This window comes from Aquila chrysaetos, chromosome 11, assembly GCF_900496995.4.
Source record: "Aquila chrysaetos chrysaetos chromosome 11, bAquChr1.4, whole genome shotgun sequence".
NCBI classification, from domain to species: domain Eukaryota; kingdom Metazoa; phylum Chordata; class Aves; order Accipitriformes; family Accipitridae; genus Aquila; species Aquila chrysaetos.
The window spans coordinates 20,083,747-20,096,466 of record NC_044014.1 but is presented as its reverse complement, the minus strand read 5'-3'; positions in this window follow the sequence as shown (position 1 = coordinate 20,096,466).

The following is a 12,720-nucleotide window of genomic DNA, read 5'->3' as shown; positions in this document are numbered from 1 at the left end:
GGTTAGCATACATCATAATTTTTTTTCTTAACTTGAACACTGTGCATCAAAGAAGAGGATTGATTATATTGTGCAGTAGGTTTTCCAAGGGAGTGCGTATGTATCTACGTTGCAGTCAGCAGAGCAGCGTAGAGCTATCAGATCGAGCTTAACAGGAACAGGGACCAGAAGTGATGTAGTTCTGCAGACCCATGGTAACACACCCAGCTTTCCATTGCCTCCCGCTTCTGGCCTCATTTTCAAATTAGGGCTGCACAGGAAAATCATACCAAGCAGGTTATATTAGCACTGTCTCATCTTTTGCTCCCACCTTTCATTCTCAGAAGGAAAGTCCATGCAGAGTCTCGTGCTGATAAGCAAGACGACTGCCACCACCTTAGCTGCTCACTGAAATACAGTTCTGATATCTTTATGCTCTGTGCCTTGCACACTTGCCATGACCAGCCTCTTTCTACCAAACAACAAGGCTGTGTTGTGAGTAGGGTAAAGTAACTTTTCTCAGCATTAGGTAGGGGAAAAGAATAAAGAAGAAAAAATGAAAGTAACAGAAATTACTTTGAAAACAGAAACTCTCCTGTTTTATGGAAACCCAGCATCAGAAAAGCAAGTGGAAACTGAAACAGAAACTTGCCCAGGGAATGACTTAGCACATTTTGAAAAGCAGATTACAAAGGGGAAGGTCCCTTTTCAGGAAGCCAAAACTCTGTAAAACATTTGCATTTGTTATTTAATAGGAAAACCTGAACAATTGTTATTTAAAAATAAGAATAGAAGAACAGGAACATAGAAATAAAAGGCCAGAAGGATGATCTTACTTCAGTCCCCTGCAAATGGAAAGTGACCACACGAGCAAAGGGTCTGTTCAGAAATTCCACCGGCTGTTTTGCTGCACGCACCCACCCCATCTGCTCACCCACACTGCAACCTGTAGTATAGTTCCTGCTGCCCTGCAAGCAAACCAAACACCCACGAGAAGACAGAAAGAAGACCACTATAACAGTGTGGCACTAGAAGAAAGCAGGAGAGGTTCAAGACAGCTCCAGTATGCAGTATTGCTGCAATATGAAATGAATTATTTTTAAAGTTATCCTGCAGGCTGCCAGTTCTTGAAAAGACGTGGCTGAGAAACAAAGTGCTGAGTACAAAGAGCCTGAAATGTTTCTGTACAGATAGCATGACAAGCATATTAAAGTGTGAGAGAGCCGTAGGCTTGTTTCCTGTACAGAGTAGAGGAAAGTAAAATGATACAAACAAATTTGAGAGAAGAACTGCATTGGGAAAAGCCTTGGAGTTGCGACAGTTTTCTTGTTTTGAGGGAAGATACAACCTCAGAACTCACATTCCTCTCTTACTGTTTGTCAGTACTTTGATTTTGGACTTGAAAGGGAAGCTTGCATTCCTGCTATCCCACTGCTAGCAAGAGGAAAAATGCCCACCATGTGCATCTAGCCTCTAGTATGGAGCTGCGGTTGAGAATTATGAGGGATGTGGGAACAATCAGAAGATTTAACGTACAGTCAGTGTTTTCTGGATAGCTTTTTGATGGTTTTAGTTCAAGTTCCTTTCCAAACTGAAAGCAAGACTTTTAAGGCAGACAGAATGCTAGGGGGCCCTTTCCCATAGCTTTACACAGAGATCTCTCACTCCCCTGATCAACCAGCAGCTGTGACAAAGTGCTATTTTCATAGCAGGCAACCTAGCGGGGAATCAGCAAAAAATGTCTGTGATCGCAGGGATGCTGAAAACAGGGTCCTGAACAAATGCAGGGGAGGACTTAGTGATGGAAAGCACTGGCAGGAGAGGGCCGAAGGTGCAGTCCTTGGAGGGACAGTACTCAGCCTCCCGTGCCCCGGGGGGCATGCAGCACACGGAGGTCACTGACCCTGCCTCGCATACATCTTCCAGCAGTGGTGTCCATACCACTGGCTGTCCCCATGTGTGTGTCGTTGGGATATGAACAAGAAATGATAGGACCCAGGTTCATTTCCTGCATATTTATCCTACAGTCACTAATGGGATTGATAGGTTTTCCAGATTATTAGTATCTGAAGATTTACTTTCTCTTTCTTGGTCTTTTCCTGGTCCTTCCTTCATACTATATGAAGATCCCCCCCCCCCCCACATACCTCTGGGATAGCTGAAGCTGCAGGGAACGTTTTACACCACTCCTCAAATTGCTCTGATGCATAGTCAGGCCTCTGGCAAGCCAGCCCCCGTCCCCGCGGGGGCTGGCTGTGCCCTGGCACCTCCGCTCTTCTGGGTGGGGACCGCAGTTGTCACTGCAGTTCGTGAGGAAAGATGGCCGTGATCTGGGCTGATCTCAAAGCGTTTTGAGGTTCAAGGTCTGTCTCTAAGACGTGAGGACGACACCTGTACTTTGGGGCACAGGGGGGCAACTAAGTTTATACCAGGCAGTGCCCCCTCATTTATCCAAGAATGGATAGCGGTCGCTAAGTAATTGAGTATTTTGGAACCTCTCAATCAAATCTCTTCAGATTTAAATTTCTTTAAACTTGCTTAAACTTTAAACAACCACCTCGGGGGTGCGGGGGGGGGTGTTCCTGGGGGGAGAAGGGAGGTACCGGCCAGCGCCCGCCTCCCGGTTCACAGACGGCACGCACCGAGCGCTGCAGACTGTCTTTCCCTGCCCCTGCTCAGCAGGTGGCACCCTGGGTCCGCGCAGGCCCACGCGTGTCCCCTCCTCCCGGTCCCCGTGCACAGCCCGGGCTGGCTTGGCAAGGATGGACAGCCTGCAAGAGCTCCTTCCCCGCCGCCGCCTCCCCCTGCTCCTTCCCAGGCTCTCCGGCTGCCCCGCTCTCTGGGGGACGTGTTATCCTCACAGGGAAAGGACATTTTATAAACGAGCTCGCACACGAAGCAAGCAGCGGACTGGCTGTGACGGGAAGGCACAAAGCCTTGCCCTGGTAGAGCTGAGCCTGCCATCGGGCTGAGCCAGTTCCAACGCCAGTTTTACATGCGATCCCTCATGTTCCACGAGACTTAAAATGACACCTACAACATCATAAAAAGGTGTGTGACAGCTTTTGTGACGCTCCTCAGGTTTGAGGACGAGCACAGCCTGACTCTCTTCAACCAGCCCTAGGATTAAGCAGCTCAGGAAAGTCCCACGCTGCGATGCCAAACTGCTGCAGCACAGCGGATGACTTGGCATCACCAGTTTTAAGTTTAATACCACGTGGAAAAAACTGTGTCATAACAAAACATTTGAGCTGCAAACTGAGCACTCTGAATTGGCACTGTTACTGAAGTACGTGCAACATTACCTGTGCCAACATGAATATGCATTGCAGTAAAGTCTTAATAAATGTTCACACATAAAATGAAACAGTTGAGAATTAGACATTCGCTTGATCGTTACTTATGCAACTGCCAAGATACCAATCAAAGGTAGGCGTTCGCAGTGGCTGAGAAAGTCGAGGAAAGACAGGATGGCTGTCCTGAAATTTGCCCCTCTGAAGGGTAGTCTTTGTACCACCATAATGAAGTGAAAAAGCAACTGGTGAAGATGGGGGAGGAGAAGGGGTGGGTGGTGACAGCTTAGAGGCTTTCTGGAGGAACTGGCTTATGAATAATACCCTTAATTGCTACAACATGCTATTGTAAATGATCTTGTCTTCTTTCTCTTCCAGGCTTGTAAGTTAGCCTATCATTTTAAATAACTATACGGTAAATGCAGTTTTTACTTCTGTTCTAGCTATAGAAATGTTGGGAATAACCACCTCAGGAAGCTTGCTCCCAAGATTTTTTTTTAATCTTACAAAATCTATGGCTGTTGCTTCCATCAGAAAAACTGGAACGACTATGAGTGCTTGAAAATATATAATCCTGTACCATGAGACATCAGAGCTTGCAAAGTACTCCATGTATTATGCTTTTTGTTAGCTCTATTTATCTTTAGCAAACAGCAAATCAGCAACTAGCTCTGCAAGGTACACATCTCCTTTACTGAGATGTCTTTCCTGAGAAAGCATCTTATTGTAGGAGCTTTATTCAGATCTCCCTACAGCCCTCAAAAGCCTTTCCCTGACATCAGGCACACTGGTGTAAAGAACTTCCAAAGAGCAGCCCATAAAGATGCTATAAGGAAAGTAATGAGCAAAGCTACTCAGTACAACTTAAATAATAGGTTACATGGGTAGGTCTCTTAGGCACCCTTTAGGGGGCCCGGCTTAAGTGGTTTGTTGAACAGTTACACTAACATGTGCTTCCAAGAATTCCTGACTTGTGGCCCCACTGCAAGGTACTTGGGGCTCAAAATGCCTATGGACTGCAGGACAGAGTTACATTTGCCTGGTGACCCAGGGAATATACACTGCAGGGGAGAGCCAAGGAGATGCATAGAAAATTCGCAGGGTTATTTGTCCTCACATCATTGCTTGTCTTTGTACTCTAAGACTCTATTAACCTGCTGTCAGTGCAACAGTTTAGGCTCTCTTTTTATTTGTAAATGAAAACAGATGAATAAATTCATGAGCTGGAATTTGGGGGCTGGACACAAGATAAAAGCTCTGTTCTGTTTAAGGGCTGGAGTCAAACAGTCTTTCAGAGACCAGCTTCCTCCTCCCTCCTCCAAAGGGATTCCTACATACATCACAATAAAAATGCGCAGATCCTCCAAGAAATGCTGTTTTCAACATCCCCTAACTCATCCAAGTCCAAACCAACTACCAACAGAACGTGCAAAAGCATTTCTCAGAAAGAAATGTTTTCCTGCTTTCTTCTCTCAGCTATGGACCTATTCCAAGAAAAGATAGTCATGTATTCATTTTTTACTTAAATGGAGGAAATGGTTCTTCCAAATGTGACTGAAAATATTGTTGGTCAAATTAAATCAATACATTATGTTTGGACAGCAACCAGGTCCAGAAAATTTCAGCAAAGAAAAGAAAGCCTTAGAAGCTGTAAGTAGGTCAAAATAGGACTTCAGGTGAAATCCTGCTCTACTTGAATCCAAGTTAGCAATTGGGATCAAAGAGGCAAACTGTTACCACTAGAAAGCAAGAAGAGTTTTTCTTTTCTAGGCAGCATTCCACCTGCGGATCTAATCAGTCATGAGCTTATACTCACTACCTAACAAATCTGGCCAGACTTAGAGACAACCTCAGTATAGATAAGACTATAGGGGAGTCCATGACAGAGCCAAAAAGCAAAGCAGACTTTTTAAATCTAAAAATACTAGAACAGGTTTCTTGGAGCTAAAGGCATGACTTAAAATGGTATGATGCCTACCTCTTTTGTGTCTTGCCACACTATCAAACACAGAAATGCAAGTCAGATGTTCTTCCTCCTTCTTCCACTCTAACCCCATACTGATTGGCGCAGTAGATGTTAACATTCACATGAGATGTGGCAGAACCTGGCTGGAATCCCCTTCTCTGCTCTGGAGCAGAAAATTGCATGCAAGCCTCCCACCTCCCAGAAGCAGGAGTCTGGGCTATTTGAGGACATCTCTTTCCCGAAAACTCTTGCTGAAGCTGTTCCACTATGTGCAATTAAACATCCATTACCATGTAAGTTTGCCCCCCTCTCTCTGTTCCAGGGGATGCCTAAACTATTAGGTTATTCACATTAGTTATCTAGTGGACCTCATGCCCCAGGAAAGGCAGCCAAGGAGTTGTCCAGTTTGTGAACCCAACTAACGCACAGGGGCTCAGCAGCTCAGCACTGAGAACTCACTTGTAGACAGTGGCATTTACTGAGATATTAGGTACTTAAATTCTTCTGTGAGACTAATTTGGGTTAGATTGCAGGAGGTAGCAAGAGCAAATAACATGCTGTGAAGGCAGTGTTACACTATAAATTTTTTTACTTTGTCAAACTACACTGTCCTTTGGGATTTTTTTTTTATTCTTTTTTCCTAATAAGGTATCTGGGAGTTTCTTCTTTGAGCATACAGTACCGTTTATGATATCAAACAGGAAATTAAGTCTTCTAGCTAAGGTGAAACCCAGGAATTTTTGCCATTGAACAATAGACTCCAGAGAGAGTTCCTATTTAAAAAGAAAGGGCTGGAAATTCCAGCCACCTTAAAATAGATGCACACAGTCCTTCTGCTTTAAAAGCTACTGGTTACTTTTTGAAACTCATAAGACTAGAAGGGACTTTGAAAGGTCATTTACTCCAGTCCTTTGCCCTGAGGCAGGATTAACTAAAATGTTTTTGTCCTATCTCAGAGATGGAGACTCCAAAACTCTCTAGGTAATTCATACTGATGCTTCACAATCTCTACTCTTAAAAACTTTGTCTTATTATCAAAATGAACCCTTGGTTTGTTTTCAGTCCTCTACATCTTGCCATACGCACTGTAACATAGAGAAAAGATTGCTCCCTTCCTTTTACAACAGCCTTTTATGTACTTGAGCGTCATTATCATGCATCCCATCTCATCTTTTTTGCTCCTTTAAGCTACACAGCACCAGTTTGTTCAGCCTTTCATTGAAGGGCACATCTTCTCGCAATGACAAGCACACAAAAATGAAAAGAACATTTTTTTCTGCATGATCACATTAGCATGATTAAGCATGCTAATTCAGTTACCCTTGAATTTCCCTTTGGTTATCTATCTTTGAAATTTGCTAATTAGTCCCCAAAGTAGGAGTGTATTTTTAGATGCATACATTTCTGTGTACATTGCAATCCAGAATTAAACAAGTGGGGAATTCTGACTCTCCCTCATGTGGCAGTATATATGCTTAGGGGTATATAATGTCTAATCCGGGATTCTTTTTGAAAATCTTATGTTCAAAAAATTTCAATCTAATTCTGCTAAATCTCTCGTATTCATTACCACCTCAGCAAAGGAAGCAGAATTTATGCAGTTAGTGCTTTAGTTCCACAAATAGTTGGCAAAAATATAATGGCTGAAATGAATTTCCTTGGCCCCTAACCAGGCACCTTTTGCAAGTGTGAAGGTATTTTACACGTGACCAAGTTTGCGGTCACAACCAGACCTTGGCCTATTCTGGCTCTTTTTCACATATCCTCTAAATATTGCTCTGTGAGAAGCCCCATGGGGTTGGGCGCTGTACAAAATCATTGGGTATTACAATGCTTTGGATTTCATTTCCAGGGGAAATGTTGCTTTCATCAGGATGAAGTCTGTATTCACCTACTTTAGATATATGATCTAAAAGAGCTCTGTGCATCTGTTTCCTTTTTTCTGCTGTCACGCTAAAGGTCTGCTGAGGAATTCTGTCTTTCCTGCCTCATCCTTATTGTAATAAGGCCACAAACATGCAGTTTATTTCTTTTAATGGATGGCTTTTTCTCTTATTGTCTCAGGTCCTAAATGCATTTCTTAACTTTTGTGGAATCATTAAATCACTGGAAATGTTAGGAGTTATGACTTTAAAATTACAAGAACGAGACGTTAACATTTTGTGCTAACCAGAGTCCTTTAACCCCTGCCCTTGTGGTGACAGCTTTGCTGCTTTACACATGCTCTCAATATTTAGTTACAAGATACAGCCAGAGCATTACCAGAAAAATTAATGTAGTTGTGACTTGTCTGAAATCAGTTCTTTCCCGGAATTAGTCTTCAAAATTTAATTTCAACATTTCTTTTATGCTCTTTGTGACTGAAGCTCTTTCTGAATCGCTGTAATGAGTTTCTGAATCATTATAATTAATCAGCTCCTCTTCCGCTGTTGGGACATTGCAGGCAGTCAAAAAAGGTGCCAACTCGTTCTTTTAAGACATAACTCCTGGTGCGCCCTACGTCAGCTGCTGTCCCCACAGGGTAGCCAACACACCATGCTCCACCATATATCATTACTCTGTTGACAACAGTGCAGCAACAGTAGTTACAGACAATAGTAATTAAAAAGACAGAAGAACAAATGAAGTAAACAGAAATATCTTTAGATTAAAAATTAAAGTCTTTTCTTGAGGACCAGTAACAAATGGCCAACCTCCTAGGAAAGGACTCCTTCCCTAAACACACAAATTCAGGCACTGTTGTTCAAAGCAGGTTTCAGATGTGTGTAGATAGGAACTCCAGTGAGAACACTGCTCAATGCCAGAGGAAACTCTTTTTAAAATACCTTATCACTAAAATAAAATCTTCATCTAAATTAGATAATAGGATATCGATAATACTAAACACATTAAACTAAGCAAGGTAAATAAGTACTTCTATCCCTAACTCAAAGGCATCACTTTGTATATAAATATATTGTAAATGGGTTATGAGAGCACATGCGGTAATCTAGATGAACAAAATAAAGGTGGTGGCTACTAGGAAACAGGCATTGTGTACCCTAAAACTCACATATTCATGTATCCTGCATGCCATCCATTACTGGTGGGATTCCTTTCACGTCAGGGGTTTGTCAACATTGTTGGTGTATTGATTACACAACTAAGACCGTACAGATGTAATTATTTTGTGGTCTATCCCTGCCCTGAAGAACAGTTGTCAGCTGACACTAGTGAACCAGTTTGTTCCCAGTATAACTTTGGATTCCAAACAATTTTTGGAGCTTGAACCTAGGCAGGGATCTAATCTGCCATTTGGATCTACATCCTTAGAGATGCTAAGTGACTCACCAGCTTGGGGGGAAGCTCTGTGATCCAAGCTGGGCACTGGCTCCTTTGGCACCTTTCCCTACACCAGCAGTCAGCCTTGCTGCATTCTGATGAAGTGAGGAGGAAAAGAAAAAGAAATATGGAAAATGTTTAACACAAAGCCCATTTGAATGCAAATAAAGCAAACAGCATGTGCCACAGCAACAGAAAAATGTTTGGAAGAACACAGTGCTAGAGGGCTGCCAGTGGTTACATGGCTAAAACACTTCCAGGATCTGGCACACCAGTCACAATGTTTATCATAAGCCAAAACACAGCCTGATCAGCAAAACAGTCAAGCACTGAATGTGGCCAGCATCTAAAAAGTCATTCTGAGGACTCACAGGTGTGTTGCAGTTTTAGATATGGTAGCGTTTGACAGAAGTTCATCTCAGCAGCCTCTCCGCACACCCACTAACCTGCCAAAGCTCTACATTTGTAGTGGCACTTAAACATCCATGTTAAAATATGCAGAGCATGACTGTAAATGCACTGTAACTGCAGACATATAGATGTGTCATATTTTGTCCTTTACATACAATCGCTATATGTGGCCACAGTGGTACAGTTCTCCAGAACATAAACAACACATGTCAAAATTCACTTTCTGCTTCTAGAAATCTGTTTTTCTTTTTCCATCTGCATATCTGTTACTTTTAGTTATGCCAGATAACAAAAAGCTCGGGGCACCTCTAGAAGGAAAGCAACAATGTTGATGGTGCATCACAGATGGAAACACTGCCACTGGCACCACACCACCAACCTAATGCCTTCCCACCTCTCCCTGGGATTAGCAGCATTGGTGACAGCCAGGCAGACAGACAGCAAGTTTCTCTTTGGGTGTTCAAGATTGCATTATTATAGAGCAGATATAGTATAGACTGTAGGGAGACAGTCCTAATAATTAGGAAGAACTGTAAATACATGGTAGGTACCAGCTAAAAATCACAGCTGATTACATACGGGATGCAAGCAGGAACCTAAGATGAAGCGGGAAAGGACCTGGCCAGAAACCAGGCTGAGAAGGAGACAGATACAGGAGAGGGAAGTCTCAACAGATTCCCAAAACAGGCCTGTATTTTCATGGGAACACAAACTGCTATCGCTTGCAGATTGGAAGTGCTGACTAAACAGAACCATGAGTTTGTGCAGGCACCACGCTACAACACCACCCCAGTCCAGCACCCCAAATTCACTGATGGACATTACCAAACTTTACCTTAATATCAGAGCCAGACAACAGCAATTCGACCTCCTCTGGGAAAGTTGCCTATGTATCTACACTACTACCTTCCCCAAGGCGAGTATGAGGATTGCCTTGAGCGTCGTGTTATTTGGCTCCTTACAGCTAAGTGACAGATTTCAGGATCTCAAGGCCTTCCTTGTTCATCAGTGCACTGGGCGAGAGCTCAGAGCGTTACTGTAACTGCAGACACCATCAGGCTTACTCTGCAATAAGGTGGACTTTTTCACGTCCTAATTATGGCAGCACTACACGCACCAGTCTCATTACACTTTAGTATGTCCTAGGGAGGCTCCACGTGGAGTGCCAAGAGGGTGAAGAGGAGTAGTTACCCTGCCAGAAGGAGTTAGAGACAAGCAGGTCATCTGGATAGTGAAGTAGGTCTGGGATCAGAGTCCAGCAGCTTTGAGATGTGGCAGAAAATTGCAGATATTGCTCTAGGCTCCATGTGCTGGTATCTGATCCATGGGAATATGGAGGCTGTGTGAGAAGAAAAGCATAGGTAAGTAGGTAAATTATTTAAAAAAAAAAAAAAAAAAGTAACTGTAAATTAAAGGAAGAAAGTAAAGGATGCTACTGAAGCACAAAACAAAACAGGTCTTACAGCTACATGTCCATTTGACATTTTTCCTCCCTTGGCCTGACCAATGTCAGTATAAGACGTTTCCCATGCCATTGCTGTAGGTAATGCAGCTAAATGCAGCTGATTTTGGATATCTAGCTATAGTCAGAGAAAGTGCTTCCTTGTTTACAATAGGCACTAAATCAAGCCTAAGCTTAGTAGAAGGAAGAGTCCCTTGGAAATTAATAGATTGGATTGTCCTCACATTTAGATGGCTGGCATAATTCATTCATTTCAATAGAATTACTTTTAATTTCTAACAGTGTAAGTTAGAGCGGAATTTTAATAGGATGATATGTCCTTACCACAGGACTCAAAACTAAATCTTCCAGACAACTGGTAGCACCTAATGACTGCCCATGGCATTATGCAATGGCTGCAGAAATTTTCAGTTCCATCCATGTGTGGAAAGAATAAAAATAGAGAACTGAAGATGACTGGTTTTGAGATGTGTAGGAAAAAGCCCAAACCAAGGGCTACAGTGTGTTGCATCATGGCAAATGACAGGAAGAGAACTTCCTATTACCTAATATAGAAGCAGAAATAAAAAGGAAATATAATACATACAATTTTGATACTTAAATGAGATGTTGACCCCAAATAATTCCAGGACCTAAATTTAAATAGAAAGGTATATTTGGGGTTTGCTTTTATTAATCGGATAAATGTCAATATTCAGTTTTCCCATTTTTTAAGTTTAAAAAAAAAAGAAACAGCATAAAGATTTTACTGTCTTTCAGAAAGCTCGACTGTTTAAACAGCTGCAGTCATACCACTTCAAGTGGAAGATAAAACTTTTGCATGACAAACAACATGACAGTGGCTCCACATAGGCTACCACTGCAAAAATTTGGTTTTCCTCCTTCACTGTTAAGTGACGGTGTCAAAAACAATAGCCAAACTGCATATATGGCCACATACCTTTCTCCCTATCCTTCACCTACCTTTTTTTAAACACCAGGATATCTCTTTTCTTGGGTTGTACTTAAATTTCTGTCATGGCCTTTAGCATCCCCAGTGTTGAGGACAGAAATGCACCAGAACATCTAAGCTTTTTCAGTCAACGTTACTTAGGGGTCATCAATTCAGTTGTACCTTAAAACCCACAAAGTCCTATGCTAGCCTTGTGCCTTCTCCCTACGGTGCAGCTGTCTAGTCCTCAGTTTCCTTGCCACACCTCTCTTGGGGGAGTGGGATGGAGGGCCCTGTACGTCACTGAGTAGCAGAGCAGTGCCCAGCTGGTTCCCTTAGCCCCCTCCAGTAAGCCATGTACACAGCTCTCCTTTGTCACACGACTGCATCAGCTGCACTTTGAACAGTACAGCCTATTTCTGCAAGAGCAGCGGGTCTGCTGCTATTGCAGAAAACTGGATTTGTTGCACACGCGTATACAGACTGGTTGTGTAATGCAAACACGGCCAACATGATGCTCCTTGAAAGCACTGGAGCTACTGTTCAGGCATGGTGCATCCACCCAGTGAAGCGTGTGCATGCTCAGGGAGGACGCCAGCAAGGAACAGGCTGCCGCTGCCAGAATAATTGGTGCGAGCTACTGCTAGCCACCTTCTTCCTCAGGAGTAACCTGAGAGTGCACAGGGACTGAGCCAAAGAATTGTTCTGGCCACAGAAATAGCTTGAACCTGGCCACCTTGAGCTCCTCAGCCCCTCCCATCCAATATATGCCCATCTTTCTGTCTTGGAAACCACTATGTGCAGTTCAGGATGACAGACGAGGAGGCAGTTCCCAGCTTTGTTCCCAGAACCTGCTAATACATACCTGGGGCAAACAGGGAGAAGAATGTTGGATGCTTTGCCTGGTCTTGAGGGCATCTGCTTCTCACCTGGCACTGGTGCATCCTTGCAAGTGTCCTGTTCTGCAAAGAAACTTTCCACTGATCCTGCAAGACTGCCCCTGGAAGAGTAATTTTATCAGCCTTTCCTTGAGGTTCTACATTTTCTCTCCTCTGTAACAGGAATATTCTAGGACAGTAACTAGGACAGAAAAGCTGTGGGCTCGGTAGAAAATATACCTCTACCAAGCCCACAGCTTTTCTGTCCTGGTTAGCAGAAGGGATCAGAAGTCCTGCCTTTCAGGACACATTGCTTCCAGCACTTGCTTCCTCCCAATAGCAGCCACCCTTACCAAGGGAAATAGCCCAGATTTCAAGCACCTTTATGGAGCATTTCTAGTTGTTTGCTTTTCCACTGTGACAGCCTAGTGTGCCTCTTTGCTCTCTCCCACCAGGGAAAGGCAGTGACTCTCTGTGCC